We start from the raw sequence: 12,847 nt of genomic DNA, 5'->3' as shown, positions 1-12,847 counted from the left end.
GCTAACCTACCAGGGTTGTTTTTATGTTATTATTATTATGATATGAGATGAGAAATGTTTATGAAAATGCAGTATGTTCTGCCATGTTTTGATATGCATATGTTTTTCCAGATTTGATAAACAGTATTAAATATGTTATGTATGGTATATGTAGAACACAAAATACTCATGTTGCTACACACTAGTATTAGTTTATTTCCCAAACTGAGAGGTGTCTCACCCCTAAATCTTATTAACTTTTCAGGAGCCCCGGATAGGAGAGCGGGAAAAGCCCCGCTGATATAGTACTGTCTATCTACCCTTTTTGAAGGGTAAGTTTTGTAGGGACATTTAGATTTTGTGGGAAATGTCCCTAGGTTTTATTTTTGGGATGTATATATGAAAATACAGTGATTGTAGTAACTCTGGTATATTGTGGTATATGGTATTGAGATGTACATGTTTGTATATTTTCTACTACTAGGGCTTCTGCTTGATGCTTTGATATATCCCTGGTGCCCACGGGCCTAGGTGGATTGTGACCTGTTGAGCTGGAATGTAAGATGTGATGATAATTTATATAAAAAAAATATATATATGCGGAAAAGGAGCAGGTCGTTACAATTATGGACAGAAGTTTTAGAATCTAGAGGCTTTAGGATAAGTAGAAATTAAATAGAATATATGAAATGTAATTTTAGTAATGATAGGAGGAATATTAGAGACAAAGTTAAACTTGATGATGATGAAATAAATAGCACTTGTAGATTTCGATACATTGGATCTATTATGCAAGCTGAATGAGAAATTGAAAATGATGTAATGCATAAATGTAAGAACCTGAATCGTGGAAAATGAGTTCAAATAAATAAGAGAAGGATAAAATTGAAATTTGAACGGGCTTCGTCGATGAAGCCAAAGTTCATCGACGAAGGCCTTGTATCTCTCGTCGACAAAGTTCAGAGGCTCGTCAACGAGGAGAAGCCGAGGAGTCTCGGGAAACTGGTGTTCTCAGGCTCATCGACGAGGTTACCGTCTCGTCAACGAGAAGACTATAGAGCCTCATCGACGAGGACACCATTTCGTCGACGAGGGCGGCCGGGTCAAAGGGGCTATAAATATCAGTTTCATTGCTTAACCACTGAGAAACTCAATTATCTTCTCTCTCTCTCTCTCTCTCTCTCCCTACACTTCCTCTTTCTAGAATTCTTTGCCGTTCGTCGCGAGAATCGTGAATCTGAAGTTACCACGAGGATCGTGGAAGGATTCTCTACAAGTTCTACGGATCAGAATCCCATTTTGAAGAATTTCAGGTTTTGGCGTCAAATTGAGGTAAGACTCAGTTTTCAATTCTAATCCGGTAGTTTCGTAGGGAACAGTATTGTGAGTATATTCTGTACTGTGATTTGTAGGTTTTGGAACTCGGTTTGCTGGTTAGGAGCCTTAGAGTTCAGGATTTTCTATTTGGGGAAAAGGTAAGGGGAATTGTGTTTATATCGGTTATTTTTGAAATCGGACTTAGTAAAACTGTGGTTCACGGTCCTGTGTCTGTTTTGGCTACTCATTTGGGGTGATCTAACGGGGAAAACTATGGGTTTTTCATGATTATAGTTTTTGGAAAAAGGAGGCGACGGGTTGCATCCCTAGTTTTGTTGAAAACCGAACGTATAAGCTGATTTATACTGTGTTATAGGGATGACCGTGCCTTGACTTGTTTTAAACTGCATATGTTTGAAAAACCGTGATTTTAGATTACTAAATGGGTGTGGTTTGTTTGGTTATATGAGCATGCATGTGTGCGTGATTGGTTGAAATGCTAGTAGGAACACGGTTTCAAATTGTTCCAAGTACTGAGAGTGTCCGGCTCTATATCCGAGGGCATATGAAATCGATGGCCATAGATTGAAAGAGTATCTAGCTTTATATTCCGAGGGCGTGAGCCTATTCCTGCAGATCAGGCCGAAGGCTGTGGATCCACCAGTTTAGCATCGGTATGATGCCATGGGAGTCAGGGACTAGCCATGTGTCGGTGGTGTCGTGTTCGCGGGTTGGCTATTGGCCAACGCCGTATGTCAGGGCCGACTTCGGGCCAATGGGCATGACAACACCGGGATTGCTGATCATGTGTGTGCGTGCGTGTAAGCATTGTTGTGAAATTAGTACTGGAACTGCATTTAATTGCGTGTATGTTGTATCATGATAACACTCAAATGCCACACACCGATATAACCTATGTTATTCCTTACTAAGAGGTGTCTCACCCCTACTGTACGTACATTTTTATAGGTCCTTCGAGTAACCGTAATTAGCGTTTTGGTGTAGAGAGCGTAGTGGCCGATGTACTGCGGTTAGCGCTTGGGTAAGTGCTAGGACTGTATTTTGGTGGGTTGACATTTTGGGATGTGTTGGCACCCAGTTGTACGTTGTTTGATAGAGTCTGTTTCTGCTCTTGTATAGACTCTGGTATGGTACTGCATATATATATAGAATGACCTTTTTCTACTACTTATATGTTTGTGTTTGGATGTGTTTAGGGTGTTTAGAAACGCCCCGGGGTCGGATCCTCATCCGTTGTACTGTATCTGTGAATGTTTTGTGTGATATAGGAACATGTTAGATTACATTTTCATCCTTGGGTCCCATTTCGGGGTTCAAGGCGTGACAACTTGGTATCAGAGTTAACTAGATTGTTAGGTTTTGTTGACTTGGTTAGGCTTAGCTGTGAGTACATACCAGAGTATAGGATGTGGATGTGGGTAGAGTTGGTTGAGGGTTGTTCGGTTGCTAGACCGGGATTTGTTGACGATATTCCGTATTTTTCCTGGAATGACGATTCCAGTAAAAGCATGACAGATCATTGATGACTTTCGTGCTGGTGTGATAGGACGGACCTGAACCTGGCAGGGAGTTGTTAACATAATTAGTGTAAATCATTGTGTTAACTATATGTGTTGTAGGGATACTAATAGTTTCCTATTAAGCTGCAGAATGAAGCCCAAGGATAATGACCTGGGAAGTGGCTCCGAGGAGACTGCGAATGATGAGTCTCCTTTTGTGCCTCGAGATTTGACAAGGCAGGTTTTATGGGAGATTGGGCGGAGTGTGAGGAGACGCGAGCGCTCTCCTACTGCTGCGGGATGCACCATTGAGAGGTTCACACGCATGCATCGTCTGACGTTCTCTGGAGGACCTGACCCGACGATAGCTGAGGACAAGATGGAGAAGACTGAGAGGATTTTGGAAGTCCTGCACTACACGAATAGACAGCGAGTCCTCTATACTACCTTCTAGCTATTTGGGGAGGCGGGTCGATGGTGGACTACAGTGAATTTGCTAGAGAAGCAGAGGGGCGGCCTTGAGGAGATGTTATGGAGCCGTTTCAAGGAGGTATTCTTTGACAGATACTTCCCGGCTTCTGTGCATGATGCAAAGGCAGATGAGTTTTCTGCTATGACTTAGGAGAGTATGACGGTGCAAGGGTATGTGGCTCGGTACATAGAGCTATCCCGATTTGCGCTGTGTTTGATATCGAGCGAGTATGAGAAGACTCGAAGGTTCGAGAAGGGCTTGAGGAAGGATATCCGCAAACTAGTGGGTATGCTTCAGATCTGCTAGTTCTCGGTGTTGGTGGATAAAGTCACGATGATTGAGACCGGTATCTGAGAGGATGAGGTGGATCAGGAAACGAGGAAGAGGACAGTACTATCTGGTTCTCAGTTAGGATCTTGTCAGGGATCATGGAAGAAGAGGAACAGAGGCTCGGGCTACCGTCAGAATACCGAGTGCCAGGAGTCTTAGGCGAGCTAGACTATTGGACGTTGTATCAGATGCCGTAGATGGCACGAGGGTGAGTGTCGGTCATTTGGGGGTAACTATTACAACTGTGGCCAGCCAGGTCACATATTTCGTGATTGTCGTGCACCAAAGCGAGACGTACTTGCATCTAGTGTGAACTGGGGAAGCAACCAGATACCTCGGGGAACCGTTCAGACGAATAGAGCTCTGGCCATAGTATATTCTCTTACTCCAGCGGACGCTGAACTTGCAGGAAACGTGGTGATAGGTACTTTATTATTGTTTTCAAATAAAACTTCTGTTTTGTTTGTTTCGGGTGCAACCCATTCGTTTATATCTGCGAATTTTGGGGGATGGTATAGGGTTGAGACCCGAGACATGAACGAGGTGTTATCTGTTACTACGCCATCTGGGAGTGTATCATTTTGTAAGAAGATGTTGGAAGACTACCCAGTGGTAATTTAGGGGAAGCTACTACCGGCGAAACTCGCGATATACGACATGTCGGGTTTGATGTCATTTTGGGGATGGATTGGTTATTCTCCAGTTATGCTGTGATTGACTATCATAAGAAGGTAGTAGCGTTCAAACCTTCTGGGAAGTAGGAATATGAATTCGTGGGATCATGTGTGTGTCCAGCACCACAGATTCTATTGGCCCTACAGGTGAGAATGTTGCTCCTAGACGGATGTCAGGGGTACTTAGCTTGTGTGCAGGAACCGCTACGGGATGAGTTGAGACTCAAGGATATTCGGGTAGTCGGCGAGTTCCCGGATGTGTTTCCAGATGATTTATCTGGTTTACCTTCGGATTGAGAGGTGGAGTTTGCTATAGAGTTATTGCCTAGTAAGACGTCGTTCTCTAAAGCTCCATACCGGATGGCTCGAGCAGAACTTCGAGAGTTGAAGGAGCAGTTGCAGGAATTACTGGACAGGGGTTTCATTCGACCTAGTGTTTCGCCCTAGGAAGCTCCAGTATTGTTTGTGAAGAAGGAAGACAGGTCGATGCGGATGTGCATTGATTACCGTGAGATTAACAAGGTAACTATAAAGAATCGTTATCCTTTACCTCGTATCGATGATCTTTTTGACCAATTGCAGAGGATGAGGGTCTTTTCAAAGATCGACTTTCGGTCAGGATATCATCAGGTGAGGTTCAGATTGGAGGATGTGGCGAAGACGACTTTCCGAACCAGATATGGCCACTATGAGTTCTTAGTCATGCCTTTTAGGTTGACGAATGCTCCGACGATGTTCATGGATATGATGAACAGGGTTTTCCATGAGTACCTGGACTAGTTCGTAGTGGTATTTATTAACGACATTCTGATATATTCGAGGAGTTCGGAAGAGCATGAGGACCATTTAAGGTTAGTATTACAGATTCTACGGGAGAAGAAGTTGTATGCTAAACTGAAGAAGTGTGAATTCTGGTTGAGTCAGATTGCATTCTTAGGCCATGTGGTTACTGGTGATGGTATATCAGTTGATCCTAGCAAGATTGAAGTTGTGGTCGACTAGGTGAGGTCGAAGAGTGTGCAGGAGGTTCAGAGTTTTCTTGGACTGGCGGGTTACTATCGTCGGTTCGTGGAGGGGTTCTCTAAACTGTCTGGGCCTCTGACTTGATTGACTAGGAAAGGAGTGCAGTTTGAGTGGACCAGTGATTGCGAGCAGTGCTTTTAGGAATTGAAGCACCGGTTGGTTACTACTCCCGTGTTGACCATTCCTTCGAGGGATGGTGGGTTTGTGATCTATAGCGATGCGTCTCTAAAGGATTTGGGATGTGTGCTTATGTAGTAGGGCAAGGTTATAGCGTATGCTTCTCGGAAACTGAAAGAGTATGAGAAGAATAATTCTATGCATGATATGGAATTGGCTGCTGTTGTATATGCACTGAGGATTTGACGACACTATTTGTATGGTGTGCAGTGTGAGATCTTCACTAATCATAAGAGTCTCAGGTATTTCTTCACACAGAAGGATTTGAACATAAGGCAGAGGCGGTGGCTAGAGTTGATTAAGGACTACGAATGCACGATTAGTTATCACCCGGGGAAAGTTAATGTGGTGGCTGATGCGTTGAGTCAGAAGTCAGGGCCTGCGACTGTATTTGCGGTTGTAACTCAGCGTCACATCAGATGGGATATGGAGAGCTCAGGTATAGAATTGACATCCGAGGATCATTAGGCTTTCTTTGCTAGTTTGGTGGTCCAGCCGACCTTGTTTGAGCGTATAAAAGCCGTGCAAGCTAGTGATGCAGAGTTAGTTGAGATTATGGAAAAGGTACAGTAGGGACTAGCTACAAAGTTTAACATCTCTGACAGGGGTGTGTTGAGGTTTGGGATCAGGCTGTGTGTTCTAAATGACGACGAGATCAGAATGATGATTCTGGAGGAAGCGCATCGTTCTTTATATACGGTACATCCTAGTAGTACGAAGATGTATCGAGACTTATGTGAGACCTTCTGGTGGTCTGGTATGAAGAGGCAAATTGCTTAGTTCATGAAGTAGTGTCTAACGTGTCAGCAAGTGAAAACTGAACATCAGAGGCCGACTGGGCCATTGCAGCCTTTGCAAATTTCAGTGTGGAAATGGGAGCATATTTCCATAGACTTTGTGACCGGATTGCCACCAGCACTTTACGGGTAGAATGCTAGCTAGGTGATCGTGGACAGATTGACAAAATCTGTTCATATTATATCGATGAAGGTTGGCTATCCTTTGATTAGGTTAGCAGATATGAACATGCATGAAATTGTGAGAATGCACGCAGTACCGGTGTCATTGTTCCAGATCGGGATCCGAGGTTTACTTCTCAATTCTGGATGAGCTTATAGGAGGCATTGGGGACAAAACTTACTTTTAGTATAGTGTTCCACTCTCAGACTAATGGACAATCGGAAAGGATGATACAGATCTTGGAAGATATGTTGCGAGCTTGTGTGTTAGACTTTGGTGGTAGCTGGATACAGTTTATGCCACTAGTGGAGTTCGCTTATAATAACAGCTTCCAAGCTAGTATCGGGATGGCACCATTTGAGGTTTTGTATGGTCAGAGGTGTCGATCTCCTTTGTGTTGGGATGAGGTTGGTGAACGTCAGGTGTTAAGACCTGAACTTGTGCAGCAGGTGTTTGAGAAGGTGGGTTTGATTCGAGAGAGGATTAGATTAGCTCAGAGTCGGCAAAAGAGTTACGCGGATGTTCACTGCTGTGATTTAGAGTTCGAGGTGGGGGATAAGGTATTTCAACGTATCGCTCTGATGAAAGGGGTGATAAGATTTGGGAGGAAGGGCAAGTTGAGCCTGAGGTATATCGGACCATTCGAGGTTCTTGAGTGAGTAGACCCGGTAGCCTATAGGATTGCATTACCTCCAGCACTCTTGAGAGTTCACGATGCGTTTCATGTATCCATGTTGAGGAGGTATGTGTTAGACCCTTCACATGTTATCAGCTATGATGAATTGGAAATTGGGGATACTTTAGCATATGAGGAGGTACCTGTTCAGGTTTTGGACCGTAAAGTTTAGATGCTTTGTAATAAAGAGATACCGTTAGTGAAGGTATTGTGGCAAAACCACGAGATTAAGGAAGCTTCTTGGGAACTGGAAACGAAAATACACCAGAAGTATCCACAGTTGTTTTGAGCACTTGTATACTATCCTACTTGGGGTTGGGATAGGTGGTTAGTCGTCGGGAGTATGTGTATTGTGAACTCCTAGGACAGTTGTATATGTAACCACAGTATTCCTCCGCCATAAGTGAGGGTATGTGTGTATGTGTATGAAGGGGCTACGTTGTAATAGTCGCCAATTTTCTTCCTAAAATGACGTATGTGTATTCAGTTGCATGTGTGAGTTGTGAATGAGAGATGGCAAATGTCGAGGATGAAATTTTTGTAAGGAGGGGAGGATGTAAGAACCCGAATCGTAATAAATGGGTTTAAATAAATAAGATAGGGATAAAATTGAAATTTGAACGGGCTTCGTCGACGAAGCCAGAGTTCGTCAACGAAGGCCTTGTATCTCTCGTCGACGAAGTTCAGAGGCTTGTCGATGAGAAGAAGCCAAGGAGTCTCGGGAAACCGGTGTTCTCGGGCTCGTCGATGAGGTTACCGTCTCTTTGACAAGAAGACTATAGAGCCTCGTCGACAAGGACACCATTTCATCGATGAGGGTAGCCGGGTCAAAGGGGTTATAAATATCAATTTCATTGCTTAACTATTAAGAAACTCAAATATCTTTTCTCTCTCTCTAGAACTCTCCCTACACTTCCTCTCTCTAGAATTTTTCGCTGTTTGTCACGAGAATCGTGAATCTGAAGTTACCACGAGAATTGTGGAAGGATTCTCTACAACTTCTACAGATCGGAATCCCATTTCGGAGAATTTCGGGTTTTGGCGTCAAATTGAGGTAAGGCTCGGGGTTTAATTCTGATCCAGTAATTTCGTAGGGAATAGTATTGTGAGTATATTCTGTACTATGATTTGTAGGTTTTGAAACTCAGTTCGTTGGTTAGGAGTCTTAGAGTTCAAGATTTTCTATTTGGGGAAAAGGTAAGGGAAATTGTGTTTATATCAGTCATTTTTAAAATCGGAGTCGTAGAACTGTGGTTCATGGTCGTATGTGTGTTTTGGCTACTAATTTGGGGGAAAATTATGGGTTTTTCATGATTACAGTTTTGGGAAAAGGAGGCGACGGGTTGCATCCCTGGTTTTGTTGAAAACCAAACATATATGCTGATTTATACTATGTTATAGGGATGACCGTGCCTTGACTTGTTTTAAACTGTATGTGTTTGAAAAATCATGATTTTAGATTACCAAATGGGTGTTGTTTGTTTGGTTATATGAGCATGCATGTGTATGTGATTGGTTGAAATGCTAGTAGGAACACGGTTCTGAATTATTCCAAGTACTGAGAGTGTCCAGCTCTATAACCGAGGGTGTATGAAATCGCTAACCATAGATTGGGAGAGTGTCCGACTCTATATCCGAAGGTGTGAGCCTATTCCGGCAGATCAGGCCGAAGGGTGTGGATCCACTTGTTTAGCGCCGATACGATGTCATGGGAGTCGGGGACTAGCCATGTGCCGGTGGCGCCGTGTTCGTGGGTTGGCTACGAGCCAACGTCATATGTTGCGGGCCAGCTTCAGGCCGATGGGTGTGACGACACCGAGATTGCTGATCATGTGTGTGCGTGCGTGTATGCACTGTTGTGAAATTAGTACTGGAACTACATTCAACTACGTGTATGTTGCATTATGATAACACTCAAATGCCACACACCGATATAACCTGTGTTTTTCCTTACTGAGAGGTGTCTCACCCTTATTATACGTAAATTTTTACAGGTCCTTCGAGTAACCGAAACTAGTGTCCTGGTGTAGGGAACGTAGTGGCCGGTGTACTGCGGTTATCGCTTGGGTAAGTGCTAGGACTATGTTTTGGTGGGTTGCCATTTTGGGATGTGTTGGGCACCCAATTATACGTTGTTTGATAAAGCATGTTTCTGCTCTTGTATAGACTCTAGTATGGTACTGCATCTATATATAGAATGACATTTTTTCGCTGCGCATATGTTTGTATTTGAATGTGTTTAGGGTGTTTGAAAACCCCCCGGGGTCGGACCCTCATCCGTTGTACTGTATCTATTGATGTTTTGTGTGATACAAGGACATGTTAGATTTCATTTTCACCCTTGGGTCCCATTTCGGGGTTCGGGGCATGACAATAAAGTTAAAACAGGTTGGGTAAAATGGAGAAGTGCTTCAAGTGTGCTATATGATCGTTGAATACTCTTAAAATTGAAAGGGAAGTTTTATAAGACAATTATAAGACCAGCTATGCTATATGGATCAGAATGTTGGACGACAAAGAAACATAATATCCAAAAAGTAAAAGTTATTGAGATGAGAATGCTTAGATGAATGAGTGGTATAACATTGAAAGATAAATTAAGGAATGAACATATTCGTGGTAAGTTAGGTGTGACTCTTATAGAAGATAAGATAAAGGATGGACGAATCAAGTCGTATGAACACTTGCAACATAGGCCATATAGTGCACCTGTGAAAAAAAGTGACTTAGTTACTGTGGGAGGCCGTAGAAGGGATAGTGGTAGACCTAAAATAATTTGGGAGGAGATAATGAGAAAGAATTTAATATTCTTGAATCTATCAAAAAAAATGGTCCATTATCACATAAATTGGTGAAAAAAGATTCATATAATCGACCCCACTTAGTGGGACTAAGGTTTGGATTTATTGTTATTGTTGTTGTTATATTTTCTCTCTATCTTGAGATTAAAATAAATGTGAATTTAATCAAGTATAACTAAAAAAAAAAAAAAGAAAAGTAAAAAGTTAATGATATGTTAACTGGGTTATTATTCTTTTTAATTTTTTTTCTTACTTTTTTCACTATAAAAAGGTAAAAATGTAAGGGCCTCTGACTGTACATGTAAAAAAAAAAAAGAACAAATAAAATAAAAATAAATTTCTTTACACATGGGAATGGGTGTTTGTGTTGGATTGGGCTGATCAATTGAGCCCAATATGATTGGGGTTGAAGGCCAATATTTTTATTTTATTTTATCATTTAATTTTTTATAATAAATAATAATTTTTATTATCATTATTATCATTAATATTAGAAACTTCTTTTGCAAGTTGATGCTGAGGTAAAACTAGAGAATATCCTTGTTATTATAATATTATAATATATATATATATATATCATCTTCTTGGGTCATGCTAGGAATTTAATTTATAAGAACCACATTTACAACTTATCTTACATTTGTGTGCTTAACAGTTTCTTCTTTATGTTTAGGGGTTGTTATGCATCAATGTAAAAAATTAGAAAAATCAAAAATCAAAAACAAAAATGAAAAACTATGAACAGAAACTAAAAATTTAAAACCGGCAATCTGTTTGATTGAAATATATAAAATTAAAAATTAGAAACTAACAACTTGTTTGATTGAAATTTATAAAACTAACACAAATTAAAATTTTAATTAAAAAAAATACTTATTTTCATCTTTAAATTAAATAATATTATAAAAAATAATTAAAATGATAAAATTATAAATAATATATATTTAAAAAAAATACTATAATAAAAAAATTATTGTAATTATTTTACTTAATTTATATAGTTTAAAATTTTACTTTAAAATAAAATTTTTATTGGATATGACAATTGAAAAATAGTAAAAATTAGAAACTAGGTAGCCTGTTTGGTTGAAATTTATATAACCAACGTAAATTAAAAAATAAAATTAAAAAATATTCATTTTCATCTTTAAATTAAATAATATTATAAAAACATGATTAAAATAATAAAATTATAAATAATTCATATTTTAAAGATACTATAATGAGTTAAAATTATTATAATTATTTTACTTAATTTTTATAATTTAAAAATTCACTTTGCAGTAAAATTTTTATTGGACATGACAATTGAAAAATAGTAAAAATATTTTCTAATTGACCTTATTATATTTTTTTAAAAAAAAATTATGTATGTTTTTATCTTAATTATATTTAAATTCATATGATCATTCTATTTTAATTTTAATTTGAAAGTGTATAAAATGAATGATTTAACTTAAAGAAGCTATTTTGGATATTAGAATTTCCGACAATAGGTTACCAAAACAATTGAAAACTATAAAAAATTGGTTTTCAATTTTTTCATAAATAACTAAAAACTAAAAACAGAAACAAAAAATTGACAATATAAACAAACACATTTTTATAATTTGTTTTTTTACTATACAAAAATACAAACAAAAAATAGAAAATAACAATGATACCAAACAGACCCTCGAGACAAAATGATTGAATTCAAAATGAAATCTCTTCCAAGGAGGCAATTCTCTCATTGAATTTTTTTTTTTTATAAAAAATAATACAATTTAGATTAAAGTATTAATTGTCCAACTAAAGAAAAATGTTTATGTTTCCATTAAAATTGTAAATAACAGCTAAGAAGAACTTCCCTAACTCAAAATATAATTATTATGCCACGTATTGTTCCCAAATGAAAAATAAAATTCGTCCATGATAAAAATTGATCATTATATTTCACACAAATAAGAAAAAAAACTAATTTTTTTAAAAATTATGTTTTTAATTTTGCATAATAATTTCTGTGTACTTGAGGTATACTCCTATGTTGTCAAACATGGTCTTGTAACTAATTTAAATATTAATAGTTCGATTCTATAATTTTACGAATAAGAACAAGAGACAGAAAATTGTAATTGTATCATATTCTCACAACTAAACAAAGTTAGGGAAGTTCTTAATGTTTCTTACTTAGAATCATGGTCAAAATGTTTAAAATGTTTTTAGAGATAGTATATGAATATGAAAAAAGTATTTATGCGATCAATTATTCTTTGTTGGGAACTTCTATTTTTTAATGATTACGAGTATTAAGTGTAAAGAGTATATTTTATTGTGACAAATTTCGAATATCAATACTTGTTGTAATATGAATTAGATAAGTAGGATGCATAGCGGAATAAATACGCAACAAGCAAATCAAACTCAACTAGAAAATATGAAATAACAAGCACAACAACAAGATATACGTGGTTCGGCAAAACTTACATCAATGGAAGCAATCGGCATAAAAATTTCACCAAGAAATTTGAGAATGCACAATACACTTCACAAAGATTTCTTTCATGTCTCACAATACCCTCACAAAGACTCGTCGACGAGTCTTCTGTTGCCAACATAAAAAGACTTTTCTCACATGTTTTTCTTCCTTTATTTGTGATCCTACTAAGTATAAGAGTTCACACAAATATAATAATTGGTATACATGAATATATATATATATATATATATAAGATTTCTATTGTAAATAATAATTTGGTAAAAGCGTATAATTTATGCTGAAAACTTACTAGAATTGCCTAGTATAACATATTTTCCTTACCTAGTTTCTGAAAAACTTTCACTGAACTCTAGCCCTAAACCTGCAGGATTCTCCACTCAACACCCTGAAAATGACATTTTCCAGAATAAAATATCAGTATTTTCCTGCAAACAACATT

The sequence above is a fragment of the Malania oleifera genome, chromosome 6 (genome assembly GCF_029873635.1).
Source record: "Malania oleifera isolate guangnan ecotype guangnan chromosome 6, ASM2987363v1, whole genome shotgun sequence".
Classification (NCBI taxonomy): Eukaryota; Viridiplantae; Streptophyta; class Magnoliopsida; order Santalales; family Ximeniaceae; genus Malania; species Malania oleifera.
This window is presented reverse-complemented; position numbering follows the sequence as displayed.